Genomic DNA, 12,327 nt, shown 5'->3' with positions numbered 1-12,327 from the left:
CTTAAGTGCTTACAAGATACATCGGGTCTTCAGATGTATATATTTTGGTTTGAAAAAATAAGCGTTAATGAGTAAATAATAATTTTTTTTTCTTTTATAACTACTTCACTATGAGGGAATGTATAAATTAGTTATTCCGTATGAAATTTCTATAATATATATTAATTTGCGACCCTAGATGTAACTCCTAATAATCAGATATCTATCTATTAGGATCCACTTTATTTATAAGCAAAAACCCACGACTACTTCGATTATTTACCCAAAATGTATACACAAAAATTACTCCCAATAAAAACACTAAAAGCAGTTTTCGGAATTTTCCAAATCCCGTTTTTCATAAATAAATAGGGGAAATTGTCATTTTTGTGTGCATTTTTATGCATTTTGACATTCTACATGCCCGAATATCGCAAAGTGTTAAGCTCAACTCTTGCTACAACATAGTTAATAAAGGAAGCGGTATTTTTGGTTTTCCTAGAGTGGGCTCTGGAAAATCAATTCTTCAGATTTTTTTGTAAGTTATCTAACAAAACTCAATTTACATCCTCTTCAAACGAAATTGATTTTATCTCAGATGAGGAGCTCGAACAAAATGAAAATATTTCGATTGCTCAGAGGCTAAAACATATCTATATATATAAAAATGAAATGGTCCATGTATGTAATGTCATCACGTGAGAACGGCTGGAGCGATTTGGCTGATTTTTTTACGTCTAAAACCGGCTTTTTTGAGTCCAGTCAACTGTAATAAAAAGCCCCTAAAGTATGCAGTACAAATTTAGATTTTTTATTTGCAAATTAATAAGAACAGGCAGGGTTGGAGAAACTTGACGAACTAACAATAGTAAATTATACCGGGCGAAGCCGGGGCGGTCAACTAGTTTAAAATAAAAGGTGTTTTAAAGACCTTTAAAACGATATATTACATGATCTATTAATATTGCCCAATCCCTAGCCCAACTAGTTATTAATAAATGTAAAAACCCAAATAACAATAACGAAACGAAGTTATAATGTAGATTTGCAACTTGCAAAAGAAATAGAATGAACAAGAGGAAAATACTTGCAGATTCGTCGGGTCGGGATTTCGGGATTCTTTACCAAATCCCGATCCCCGGGATTTTCAAAAATCAGTCCCGATTAGCATCTCTAATTAAACCTTCATAAACAGGTTTCCTTTCAAATTGGCATATCTTGTGTTTTTCCTCTTTTAAAGTTTCGTTATTTCGAAAAATGTTTTCCTAATAAATAATACTGACCGAAATAAAATATTCGGCCGTACTATGATTATTTTTAAAAAAGTGTAGAGCTATATTTAAAAACTTATGAATTTTCTGAGTCACATTTAATTCTTTAAATATTCGATATGATTCAGGAACGTGGTTCAAATGTTTATCTTTAGCATATACTTATTTATAGACGTACATCATAAAGATTCATCATTTTATTTGTGGTTGAGTTAGAACTTTTTTAAGAATATTTAATATCTGACTGTAGTATACTGATTACAAATCCATAATCCATAAAATTTCAATACATTTTTGTATTTTTATTTTAAATTAAATTTTATCCAAAATTGTTTTATTTCTTTGTGGAATCATATAATTGAACCAGTTTTTAAAACTTTAAAAGAGCACATTGCCTCTTTTGTCCAAATCTAAATATAATTGGTTCAATTATAAATTATACAAATAAAATTGAGCGATTTTTTTAGACAATTCTTATATAAAATTGTAACTTTGAACCTCGAAATTTACTCAAAAATTTTATATTGTGAAAAATTTTGGACCGTGAAAGGTCGAACATTGAAATTGTTCGATCGTAAACCAAATTTAACCTAATACCTAATTGGAACAAATTAAAAACTATTTAAATTTGATTTATTTTTCAATTTATATTACACTGTACAACACAAAAAAAAATTACAAGGTCCGACCAATAAATTTTGATAGAGGAGACAAAAAAAAAAGACATTTGTATCGGCGTTTTGAAAGTTTACATCTGAATTTCATTTGAGGGGGCGTTAAACTTTCCCAACTCTTTCCCATTCTTATTGTTAATCGTCATAAGAAACCATGTGATCATTACATTTTAGGTATAAAATGTGTTCAGCAAATTTATGTAAAATGTTACGGAGAACATTTTTATAGAATATGTTAACCCTCTAAATGCTAAAGGCATGGGTTTCTTTTCCTTTTTTCAAAAAAGAGCAACAAACACCATTAAAACAGGGATTTAAGGGGTTAATTATTAAAAATTATTATTAAATTTTTGACACCCATGCTTGAAATAAAAGAAAATGTTACGAAATTATAACATTTTTACATGTATTTGTCTATCTCTTCTTAACGGAATTTAAAATTTAAATATTGGTTTTGTTTACATAATAATGGTATTATGGTTATTACTCTTGTACAAATTATTTAGCACCACCGTTAAAATGAAATAAACTTTTTTGACTTGCTTTTACTCAATGTTGCTTGCGGTGGCAGTGGTGTTCTTCACGCTGTTGATGATGATAAAAAATGTTTTAAAAAAGGCAAAAACGTAATAAGATAAGAACTTTTAGAAAACCACACGTTGTAAACAAACAAACAAAATTTACAGAAAAAGTAAAATACGAAAAGAAATTAAATTATAATAAATTTTAACTGAAGTTAACGCTAATATGAAATGAGTTATTAGAAGAGCCAGAAGGCTGCTGCATGATATTAAATGCTCTCATTCTCATTTTTTTTATAACATCGCCTACGCGTTTAGAGCATTGTTGAATGATTGCGACATTATTGTACACACTTTACAAATGTGACGTATATAGTTATACAGTAATAGGAATCAATTCCTTGCATTACCAAATAATGATACAATTCATGCTAAATAAAAGGTAGTTTCGTGGACATTGTTGGCATATAAAGAAGAAATTCATAAAAACTCGTTAAATGTAGTGATGTAATGCTATTATTTAGTATTTATTTCGTAATAAATAAAGCATTTCGTAATAAATAAAGATTATAAAAATACAATGAACTAACAACTGACGCACATTGGGACCAATCGCACAACAAATAAATATGTATCTCTGAAATTATATATTTTAAACCAGAAAAAAAAATTTAGTTGTGCATGTTTACTGTAACCATTTCAACATGTTTACAAGTTTTTTAACAATATTATAGTAACAGTAACTATTTATATGATTGTGGTAACCATAATATGGTTGACTTACGATTCACATGATTGTCGTAATCATATATATGGTTACAGTAAACAAGTATATGTTTGTTACAACCATATTTATGATGAATCATAATATCATAATGTTGTTCTCAGATTATGATATCCACATAGGCCGAGAGCAACATAATATGGTAAGTCTTTCATCATATTAAAAATGGTTGTCACAAACATATACTTGTTTACTAGGGTTCTATAAGTCGATTGTTCGATTATTCGAACAATCGACTTTTTGCTGAAAAAAGTCGAAAAGTCGAAATCGACTTTTTGGACGGAAAAAAGTCGAACAATCGATTATGTTATCTCAAAAGTCGAAAAAAGTCGACTAGTCGATAAAAGTCGAAAAAAGACGAATAGTCGATAAAAGTCGAAAAAAGTCGAATAGTCGATAAAAGTCGACTTTTTAGATTGTTAAAAAAATATTTAATTGCAACATTATACTAAAACTATTGCAATTTGGTACACTTGCATTTTTTGTAGTGTATGCTAAAACAAATAATAAATAAATGTTTATAAATTAAAGCTTCTTTCTATACAACATTCTTCTAACTATTATCGCCTTGATAAATTTAATTTTTATTGCTAAACATTACAAAAGGCGCATCAATAAATGTAGAAACTATGGCCCATAATCATAGTCAAAAATAAAGTACATTTTAAGAGAATTAAACTCGACTTTACTTAAGAGTGGACTTTATGTCTATCATAGACAAGTTAAAGTATACTTCTGACGCTGAAGTCGACTCTAAATATAAAACTAGCTGAAGTTGTTTTTAACTCGTTTAACAACAGCATCAGCTGTTCTTCGCCGAGAAAAAAGTTCGTCACAAAGTAAAAAATTTTTAAGTTACAAGATATTGGTAGAGATTTTGCAATTATTGAACAGTTATCAATAAAATTAGTACCAAAATATCGTAATTATTATTAATTAATCTTATCTTTTCCATTTTTCCACAACAAACAACTTTCTTTCTTTAGATGTCCCAGTTACTTTTATTGTTTACGTTTTTTGTTTTTTTTTTAATTTTGTATGTCAGCTGTTCAGCGTTGCCACTTGTCAGTTTTTTGTTGTATATTGTATGAAAACATTTTCTACATTTGCGGTGGCACCCAGTTAAAGTCGGTTCAATTTAAAACATACTTTAATTTTGACTATGGTTGCAAATTTATAAAAAGCAGGTTTTAATTTTAAAGTTGATTTTAAAAAGAACCGACTTTAGTGTTTGACTATGATTATGGGCCTGTGTATTTGTTACAAGAAATGGTAAAAAGTTGAAAAAAGTCGGAAAGTCGAAAATAGTCTAAAAAAGTCGAAAATAGTCCAAAAAAGTCGAAAAGTCGAAAAAAGTCGATTTAACTAAAAAGTCGAAAGTTCGAAAAGTCGACTTTATAATTTACCAAAAGTCGAAAGTTCGAAAAGTCGACTTTTTAAAAAACGGAAAAAGTCGAAAGGTCGAAAAGTCGACCTTTCAGCTATAGAACCCTATTGTTTACTATAACCATTATCGATATAATCGTAAATACCATTAGCGATATTCTATAAATAATTTAAATGATAAAAATATAATTTTTCATTTCAATAATTGAGTTTATTGAAATCTAAAAAATTTTATATTTAATAAAATTGTCAACTTATTTTTGAAATAATCCAATATAACGTTACAGTTAGCTTTTACAGTTTCGAGTCGGTAGCCAATCTTGTCTCTTAGAAATAAAACTAGATGAAATTTACAACCAACCGATTTGAAATTAAAATTTAAAGCTTTATTAAATCGAATATATTTCCGAAATATACTTCGATTAAGACAAACAAAATTTAATTTTAATTATTAAATTTTGATTTTGACTCCGGCAACTCTCCCCTAACCTTATACTTAAAAATTCATAAGTTTAAAAACGAAAAATTTAGCAACAGTCAACAATAACCAAATGAAATTTTTAATAATGACCCTGTTGTCGCAAATTAGCAATTATGATTCTGAATCTAACTATTAACTTGTTGCTTTTATATTTACATTAAGTGATGAGTTACGAGTATTTGCATTTAAAATTTAAAATACAAACTGGTATTGCACTTTTCTGTTTATTTGTTATTATTAAACTGATACAATTTGATTTGAATTGAATGCTCTCTCTCCGTGTTGTGTTCACTCGTATTTAAATTGGTATCTAAACATATATGTATCCCAACAAACACAAAGTCAAACGTTCGAAAACTAAATTTCAAACCAAAAATTCTATTCAATCTTAAAATGTCATTTGATAACAATTACTAGTTTTCTGGTAGGTTTTATCCAAATCAGGTTTTTTGTAACTTTATGGCATAATCCAGTAACTTAGTTAAATATCAATTAATTTTAAATTTCTTAGAAAGAAAAAACTTGGGCCTTTCGAATCATGTACATTAGGGTGGGTCAATTTGTTCGGGTGAGAAAAAACGTGGCAGGCAAAATTGGAATCTACACAAAATTCTATGAAAATTTCCACAAGAAAGTATAGGTCTAAAATTAAAATCTAGCTCCCGCCGAGAGACATAAATATTTAAGATTTCACTCTGCTACAAAATAACACTTTTTTATATGAAAACCTATTTATTTTTGCACAGTGATTTAAAGACAATTCCATGTAGACAAAAATGAGATATTACTAGTTACAATCGGTTTATATTTGCAAAAGTTATTAAACTTTTTCGAAAAAAGTTCGAAAAAATTTACCTTGTAAATTAAAAATTGTACTAATTAGAACTATGTTTTGTTAAGAACTAAATTTCTTTTATACATTCGTATACATTTTTATAAACTTTCATATCAAAATAAGCAATGAAAAGCGACTAAAATCAAAATTTCCTAACTGTGTATGTTGAAGCCTCTCAGCGGGAGCTAGGTTTTGATTTTTAAAGCATAGTTTCTTGGGTAAATTTTCTTAGACTTTTTCGTAGATTACGTTTTTGCTATACGCCTGTTGACCAAAAAAATTGACCCACCCTAATTACATATATGATATTTAAGTAACCAATTTATCTCAATGATAAAATTAATTATATTTGAATATAAGTAAAACATTTGAAAAACGTGAATGTAGTAAAATCATTCTTAAACATTTTAGATTTGAGAAAAAGTTTGATTTGAAATCATACTCAATTTGATATAAAACCTGAATGTTTGCTGGGTTATTTGAACGTTTTGCAAAAGTGTTTGTTCATATGTGGGCTTGTTTGTATATTTTGTTTGTTGATTTGTTTGCTACTTTGTTGTTTGTAAGCTAGCGGAGTATATCAGCTGATTTATTTATTTTTTCTGGTTCTTCTTCATTTTAGTTAATGTCAGTCTGACACATTGTCTGACTTTGCTTAAGTTTGTTTGTATTTGATGATTGTTTATTCTACATTAGTTGTTTTTATTATATTTATTGTTATTGTTGGATTAGTTGAAATATACATACATATAAAATAACTTTACCTGCCAATTAAGTTGTTGTTGCTGCAATGTGTAGTTGTAAGAAAAGCACGAATATTAAACGATTTGAACGTGAGTAACTAATCGAATAATTTTGTATATATTTTAGAATATTTTATGTTTTCATCGTTAAGTAATTTTTGTTATTATACCTATTATACCTATTATATGTATTCTTTTTTATTTTATTGTATATTTTTTGTATTTCTTAATAAATTAAGATTTGATTTTAAAACAATAACAATAAGTTGTTGTGGATAGAGAGAAGGGTAGCTTCACTTTTTATTCAAAAGAGAAAGAGATAGAGAGAATTAAAGTTCAAATTATAATTTGAAGTAAATTGTAGCAAACCAAATATGTATGTAGTATCTAAATTACAATTGTGACGAAAAGCCACAAATCTCTAAATGGGATATGGATGAAGAAATAACATATTCTTAAACAAAAATCGATATAATAAAGTTCTGATTCTATATAGCTCTTTAAAACCAACATCTAAAATGGTAGATTTATGGAAAAGTATGTGTGTCAAATCGTTTGTGTCGTTTATTTAGGTCATTATGAGGAAAAGGAGCTACTAGGTAAATTCTAGATTAGAAAAAGTTATTCCTTGTTTACATATTTTATGAAACACATTAGTGGCAGAAACTATAACCAATATTTTCATATTGTAGGAGTTCACTATCAAATGCGAATAGTTTTGCAAGATTAAAAAAGAATCGACCAATTTTTTAAAAATATTTTACAAAAAATTATCGATTTACTACCAAACTCATATTTTTCTGGGGTTTTACCAATTGTACATTATTTGTGTGATAAGAATTAATTTTTCGTATTGACGAGGACGTCTTGTATTTTAATTATTTTTATTCAGAAGTACAACTAATAAAGATACTTTACCAGTACCTATGTGTTTCTTTCTCTTCAAGTTTATATTTCTCAAAAATATTTATTTAGAGAAATTTTGTGTTTTTAATTCAATGTTTAAAATTTAGATTAATTTGCAAAATTCGTTGAAGTAGCTCTTGAGGTATATGATTAAATGCAAAGAAAAGTATATTTTTACAAAATTTACAGGAGAGACAAAAAACGTTCTAAAATCAGCAGTTATTTGATTTAAAGTCTCTTTTGTTAATAATGTGACTTTGAAAATGCAATCAGGATGATAATAAATTTCAACATACATATTCAAATATATTGTTACAACATTCATGTTTTACGTTTTTCGGTTGTAAATAAATGATTAAACTAATAATTACAACAAGTTACATATCGCAAAATTGACTATTGCATACCACAGCTAGAGATGCCAAACGGGGAATCCCGTTCCCGAAAATCCCGGTTTTCGGGATTTATTAAACCCCGAAGCCCGGGATTTTTTAATTTTATATCCCGGGATTTTCGGGATTTTCCAAATCCCGTTTTTCATTAATAAATAGAGGAATTGTCATTTTTGTGTGCCTCTTTTATGCATTTTCACATTCTACATGCCCGAATATCGCAAAGTGATGTTCAGCAAAGTTGTTAAGCTCAACTCCTGCTACAACATAGTTAATAAAGGAAAGCGGTATTTTTGGAAAATCAATTCTTCACATTCTTTTGTAAGTTATCTAACAAAACTCAATTTAAATCCTCTTCAAATGAAACTGATTTTATCTCAGATGAGGAGCTCGAACAAAATGAAAATATTTCGATTGCTAAAAGGCTAAAAGATATTATTAATAAATGTAAAAAACCCAAATAACAATAACGAAACCAAATTTTAATGTAGATTTGCAACTTGCAAAAGAAATACATCACTTTATTTCTGAAGGAACAAGAGGAAAATACTTGCAGATTTGTTATAAGTATTGGCAAACGGTTTTGCCAATATGAAAAATGTTTTTCGACAGCAGCATATGTCGGAAACAAAATTCGTTCCAGAATGGCAGACGAAACCATAGATGCAATAGTATGCTTTTTAGTGTCTAATTAAAATTAATTGCTAAATAAAAAATTTACTTTCAATTGTAAAGACATAATTATGTACGTTTCTTTCTCATAATTTTCGGGATTTTAGATTTCCCGAAAATCCCAAAACCCCGCGTCGGGATTCGTTACCAAATCCCGATCCCCTGGATTATCAAAAATCAGTCCCGATTAGCATCTCTAGCATTCTTTACGAAAATAGTGTAATTTTACTTTACGTTAGCAAACTAAGCTAACGAATATTCATATCGTTAGCATATGTATAATAAAAAAAATATTAGCCAAGGGATAAAATATAGAAAAAGATGGGTAGTGGATGAGCCACCAATATTTATTATTAAAATAAATCTGAATTATATTATTTTCTCATAAATTATGATTTGTATCAAATCAGATCGTTGGGGTGAGTGTGTTTATTTGTGCTCGATCTACATACAGTATTGGCCATAACTAAAGCACCCCCTCAATGAATTTTGGCACAAGAACATCTCTTGGCATATAAGATATTATGTTTTTATGGCGTTTTTCGATATTCCTTCCCAGGCTATTTTAACGGCATGAAATAAATCGTGAAAGTTTCCGATCCTTATTTCAGCAATTTTCACGATTTATTTTCATATTAACAATAAAAATATGATTGAGATCGGGAGATTGACCAGGCCAATGAAGAACTTGAATCTTATTGCTCTGTAGCCAAGTCTTACAAACTTTGGAGGGATGCTTAGGATCGTTATCCTGTTGGAAGCTCCCTATAATTGGCATCTCTTAAGGCAACATTACAGCTTTCAATACATCACGGTACATGAACCGATCCATAATCCCATAAATTTTATGATTTGGCCCAAATCCTTGACCAGAAAAGCAACCCCAGAACATTACATTGCCACCTCTATGTTTAATTGTTCCTTTGCAATACTTAGGATTCAGTCTTTCTTCTTTTGGTCTGTGTAAACGCCTTATTCCAGCGGAACTTTTTAAGTTGTATTTGGATTCGTCAGGGAACAGTACTGTCTTTAATTTTTGGACACTCCAGTCGATGTGGGCTTTGGCAAATTTCAGTCTAGCTTCTTGTTCTTAGCTGATAGAAATGTTTTTTTAGCTGGTCGTCAGCGGAATAATCGGGCTTCTATTACTCTTCTACGGATTGTTCTTTCGCTAACGCATAATCTTAAACTTGTTCACACTTGAATAGCTGATGCTGTAGGATCTTTTTGTATTGGTTATTTGATCAAGGAATCATAATATCGTGCTTTTTCGCGAACGACCTCAAGAATGCACCGGTGATATGCGACCAGTCTTAAACAATTTTGAAATTGTTAATTAAATATTTTTTACTCAATTCATGTAGTGATAAGCCCGTCTTCCAGTCTTCAATAACTTTAATTTTAAATTCACTGGAGTACTTGTTCCTTGTCAGTGTTTTTTTCACAATAAACTGTATAAAACTTAAATTTTGCACACTACGTCTTCCTTTATTTTTATCTTTTGGAATTTTTAAGTCCATTCATTGTGAATCCCGATAACTCACGTTGCAAATATGCAGTACTGAGTCAAATTTTTAAACATTTTATAAGAGGGTGCTTTTGTTTTGTCCGTTGCGTTTTGAGTTTTTATATGATTTATCATTTTAAACTAATTATTTATAAAATTGTCTTTTACTAAACGAATATTAAATGAACATTAACAATATTCTTTTATATATGTATATAATTCTTCTGTACGTGTGTTAGTAACTGAACTCCTCCTTAACGGCTGGGCCGATTTCGATGAAATTTGTTGTGTGTGTTTGAGTGGGTCCCTGGTTGGTTTAGATTCACAATTGACCTATATAGGTACAATGGGCATGGCAACTACCATACGAAGTAAAAATGTATTATTGCATATCTGGAGTGCTATTATAGTGGGAGTCTTTAAACTTTGTGTGGTCTATGGCAGAACAATGTTTGCCGGGACAGCTAGTTAGTTAATAAAATATATACAAAATACATCCCGAAAAAGCCGTTTTTATCAAAAAAATTATAATTTGAAAAAATCATAAATTAGTGTTCTGTTCAAAAATCATCTTCAGCAATGACATCCATTTCTAGAATGTGTACGTCAACAAATAAAATTGTTGAATTTGGGACGATAGCCATCCATATTAGATCCAATAGCGTCCAATGCAACCCGAAAAGGCACTGGGTTGGATTTCGAGCTGGCGGCATCATCGCTCCATATTTCCTTGATCGATGATTACCAACTGCTTTTGGCCTGTGTTGAATGATATAGACAGCAATAATATCTCACATACACTGTGTTTTAATTGAATTTAAAGAAAGGAAACGCTTAATGAAAGACCCTGTATGTTGTTCACAGACTATGATAATCATAATCCAACATAATGTTGTATAATCGATCATAATTAAAATGGTTGCCACATATACATACAATAAGTAATACAATCATATATATGATTGCTATAATCATTGCCGCAATCATATAAATAAGTGCAGTGACCATAGAACCATATATAACATTTTTGATATGGTTACATTAAACGAGAACAACTATATTTTTTTCCGTGAATAGATTATAGATAAACTTAAATATTGTATACAACTATTTAACTTACGACTACCAATATTAGCTTTTTATGTTAATACTGTTTAATAAACATTATTTTATAAAAAAAAACTACCTTAAAGTGCAACTAAAACCACCAATAAATTGCAACACTGTACAGCCGCCTTAAGAGAGGGTTGAGCACGAGTATTATGTTTTTGCGAGTAGACTCGTACTCGTTCTAGAAACTGCACGCACACACAATATATTCTGGGGTTTGTAGCTTATCGCCTCAATTGTAAATTAGTTGTTAGATCAACAATACAGCTTGTTGTTGATGTTGATTTTTTTTGTAATGCCAAGATTATCTGTATTAATATTTTTCCTTTACTTCTATTTGAATTATTACGAAGTTTTTGTTGTTTTATTTAGCTTTACTTGCTTTAGAGAGAGAGTGTACATTTATTTAATTTGTATTTATTTATTAAATTTTCTGTATATTGTTTTAATATACAGCAGCACTTTTTATTTTTCCTTTTCACTTGTGTGTATTTTTATTCTATTAATAATATTTTTTCATAATAATTTTGCAACCATATCACATCAATCTTTAAACTTTAAGAACAAGAAAAGAAAATTTTGCATCTGTAGGCAAAATAAAAAGAAGAGAACACTTCCACCAGATGATTTTTCACTTTTTTCACTTTTTTCACTGTAATTATTGAGTTTAGAAGATGATGTCGATGATGCACACTCTCGTACTTATATATTCACTATTGAATGGGGTTTATTTAATTCTTTTATTTTTATTATTTTTAATTTTCTTATTTTTTGCTTTTGTATGTTGTTGTTTTTTTTCTTCAGTTTTTGTATTTTTTGTGTATTTAATTGTATATTATTTTGTCTATATTCTCAAAAAGAATACCTCCACGGGAATGACTGACTGCTAAAGCGACTACAACGATGAGGTCTTTAACATGCGCGAACACAACACATCTCGACGAGATACAAATTCACTTTGATTCGTGAGTGCAAGAAAAATATAAATGCTAAAAAATATTTCTTCAAGTTTTTGCTTCCCCATAAAATTCGTTCTACCAAAACAACAACAACAAATAAATGAGTT

The 12,327-nt window shown here is 29.2% G+C and overlaps 1 protein-coding gene across 4 annotated transcripts in view; it reads right to left on the bottom strand.

The window, feature by feature from the left end:
* Plc21C (Phospholipase C at 21C) overlaps positions 1-12,258 on the bottom strand; it is a 108,470-nt gene extending 96,212 nt beyond the window's left edge. For all 4 annotated transcript variants that reach the window (XM_065499334.1, XM_065499336.1, XM_065499335.1 and 1 more), the window contains exon 1: positions 11,338-12,258. The gene's annotated coding sequence lies outside the window, so the exon portion shown is untranslated. The remainder of the gene's footprint in view (positions 1-11,337) is intronic.
* Positions 12,259-12,327: the final 69 nt, after the last annotated feature.

The sequence above is a fragment of the Calliphora vicina genome, chromosome 2 (assembly GCF_958450345.1).
Source record: "Calliphora vicina chromosome 2, idCalVici1.1, whole genome shotgun sequence".
Taxonomy (NCBI): Eukaryota; Metazoa; Arthropoda; class Insecta; order Diptera; family Calliphoridae; genus Calliphora; species Calliphora vicina.
The sequence above is the reverse complement of the archived record's forward strand: the minus strand, read 5'-3'. Positions and strand labels throughout refer to the sequence as shown.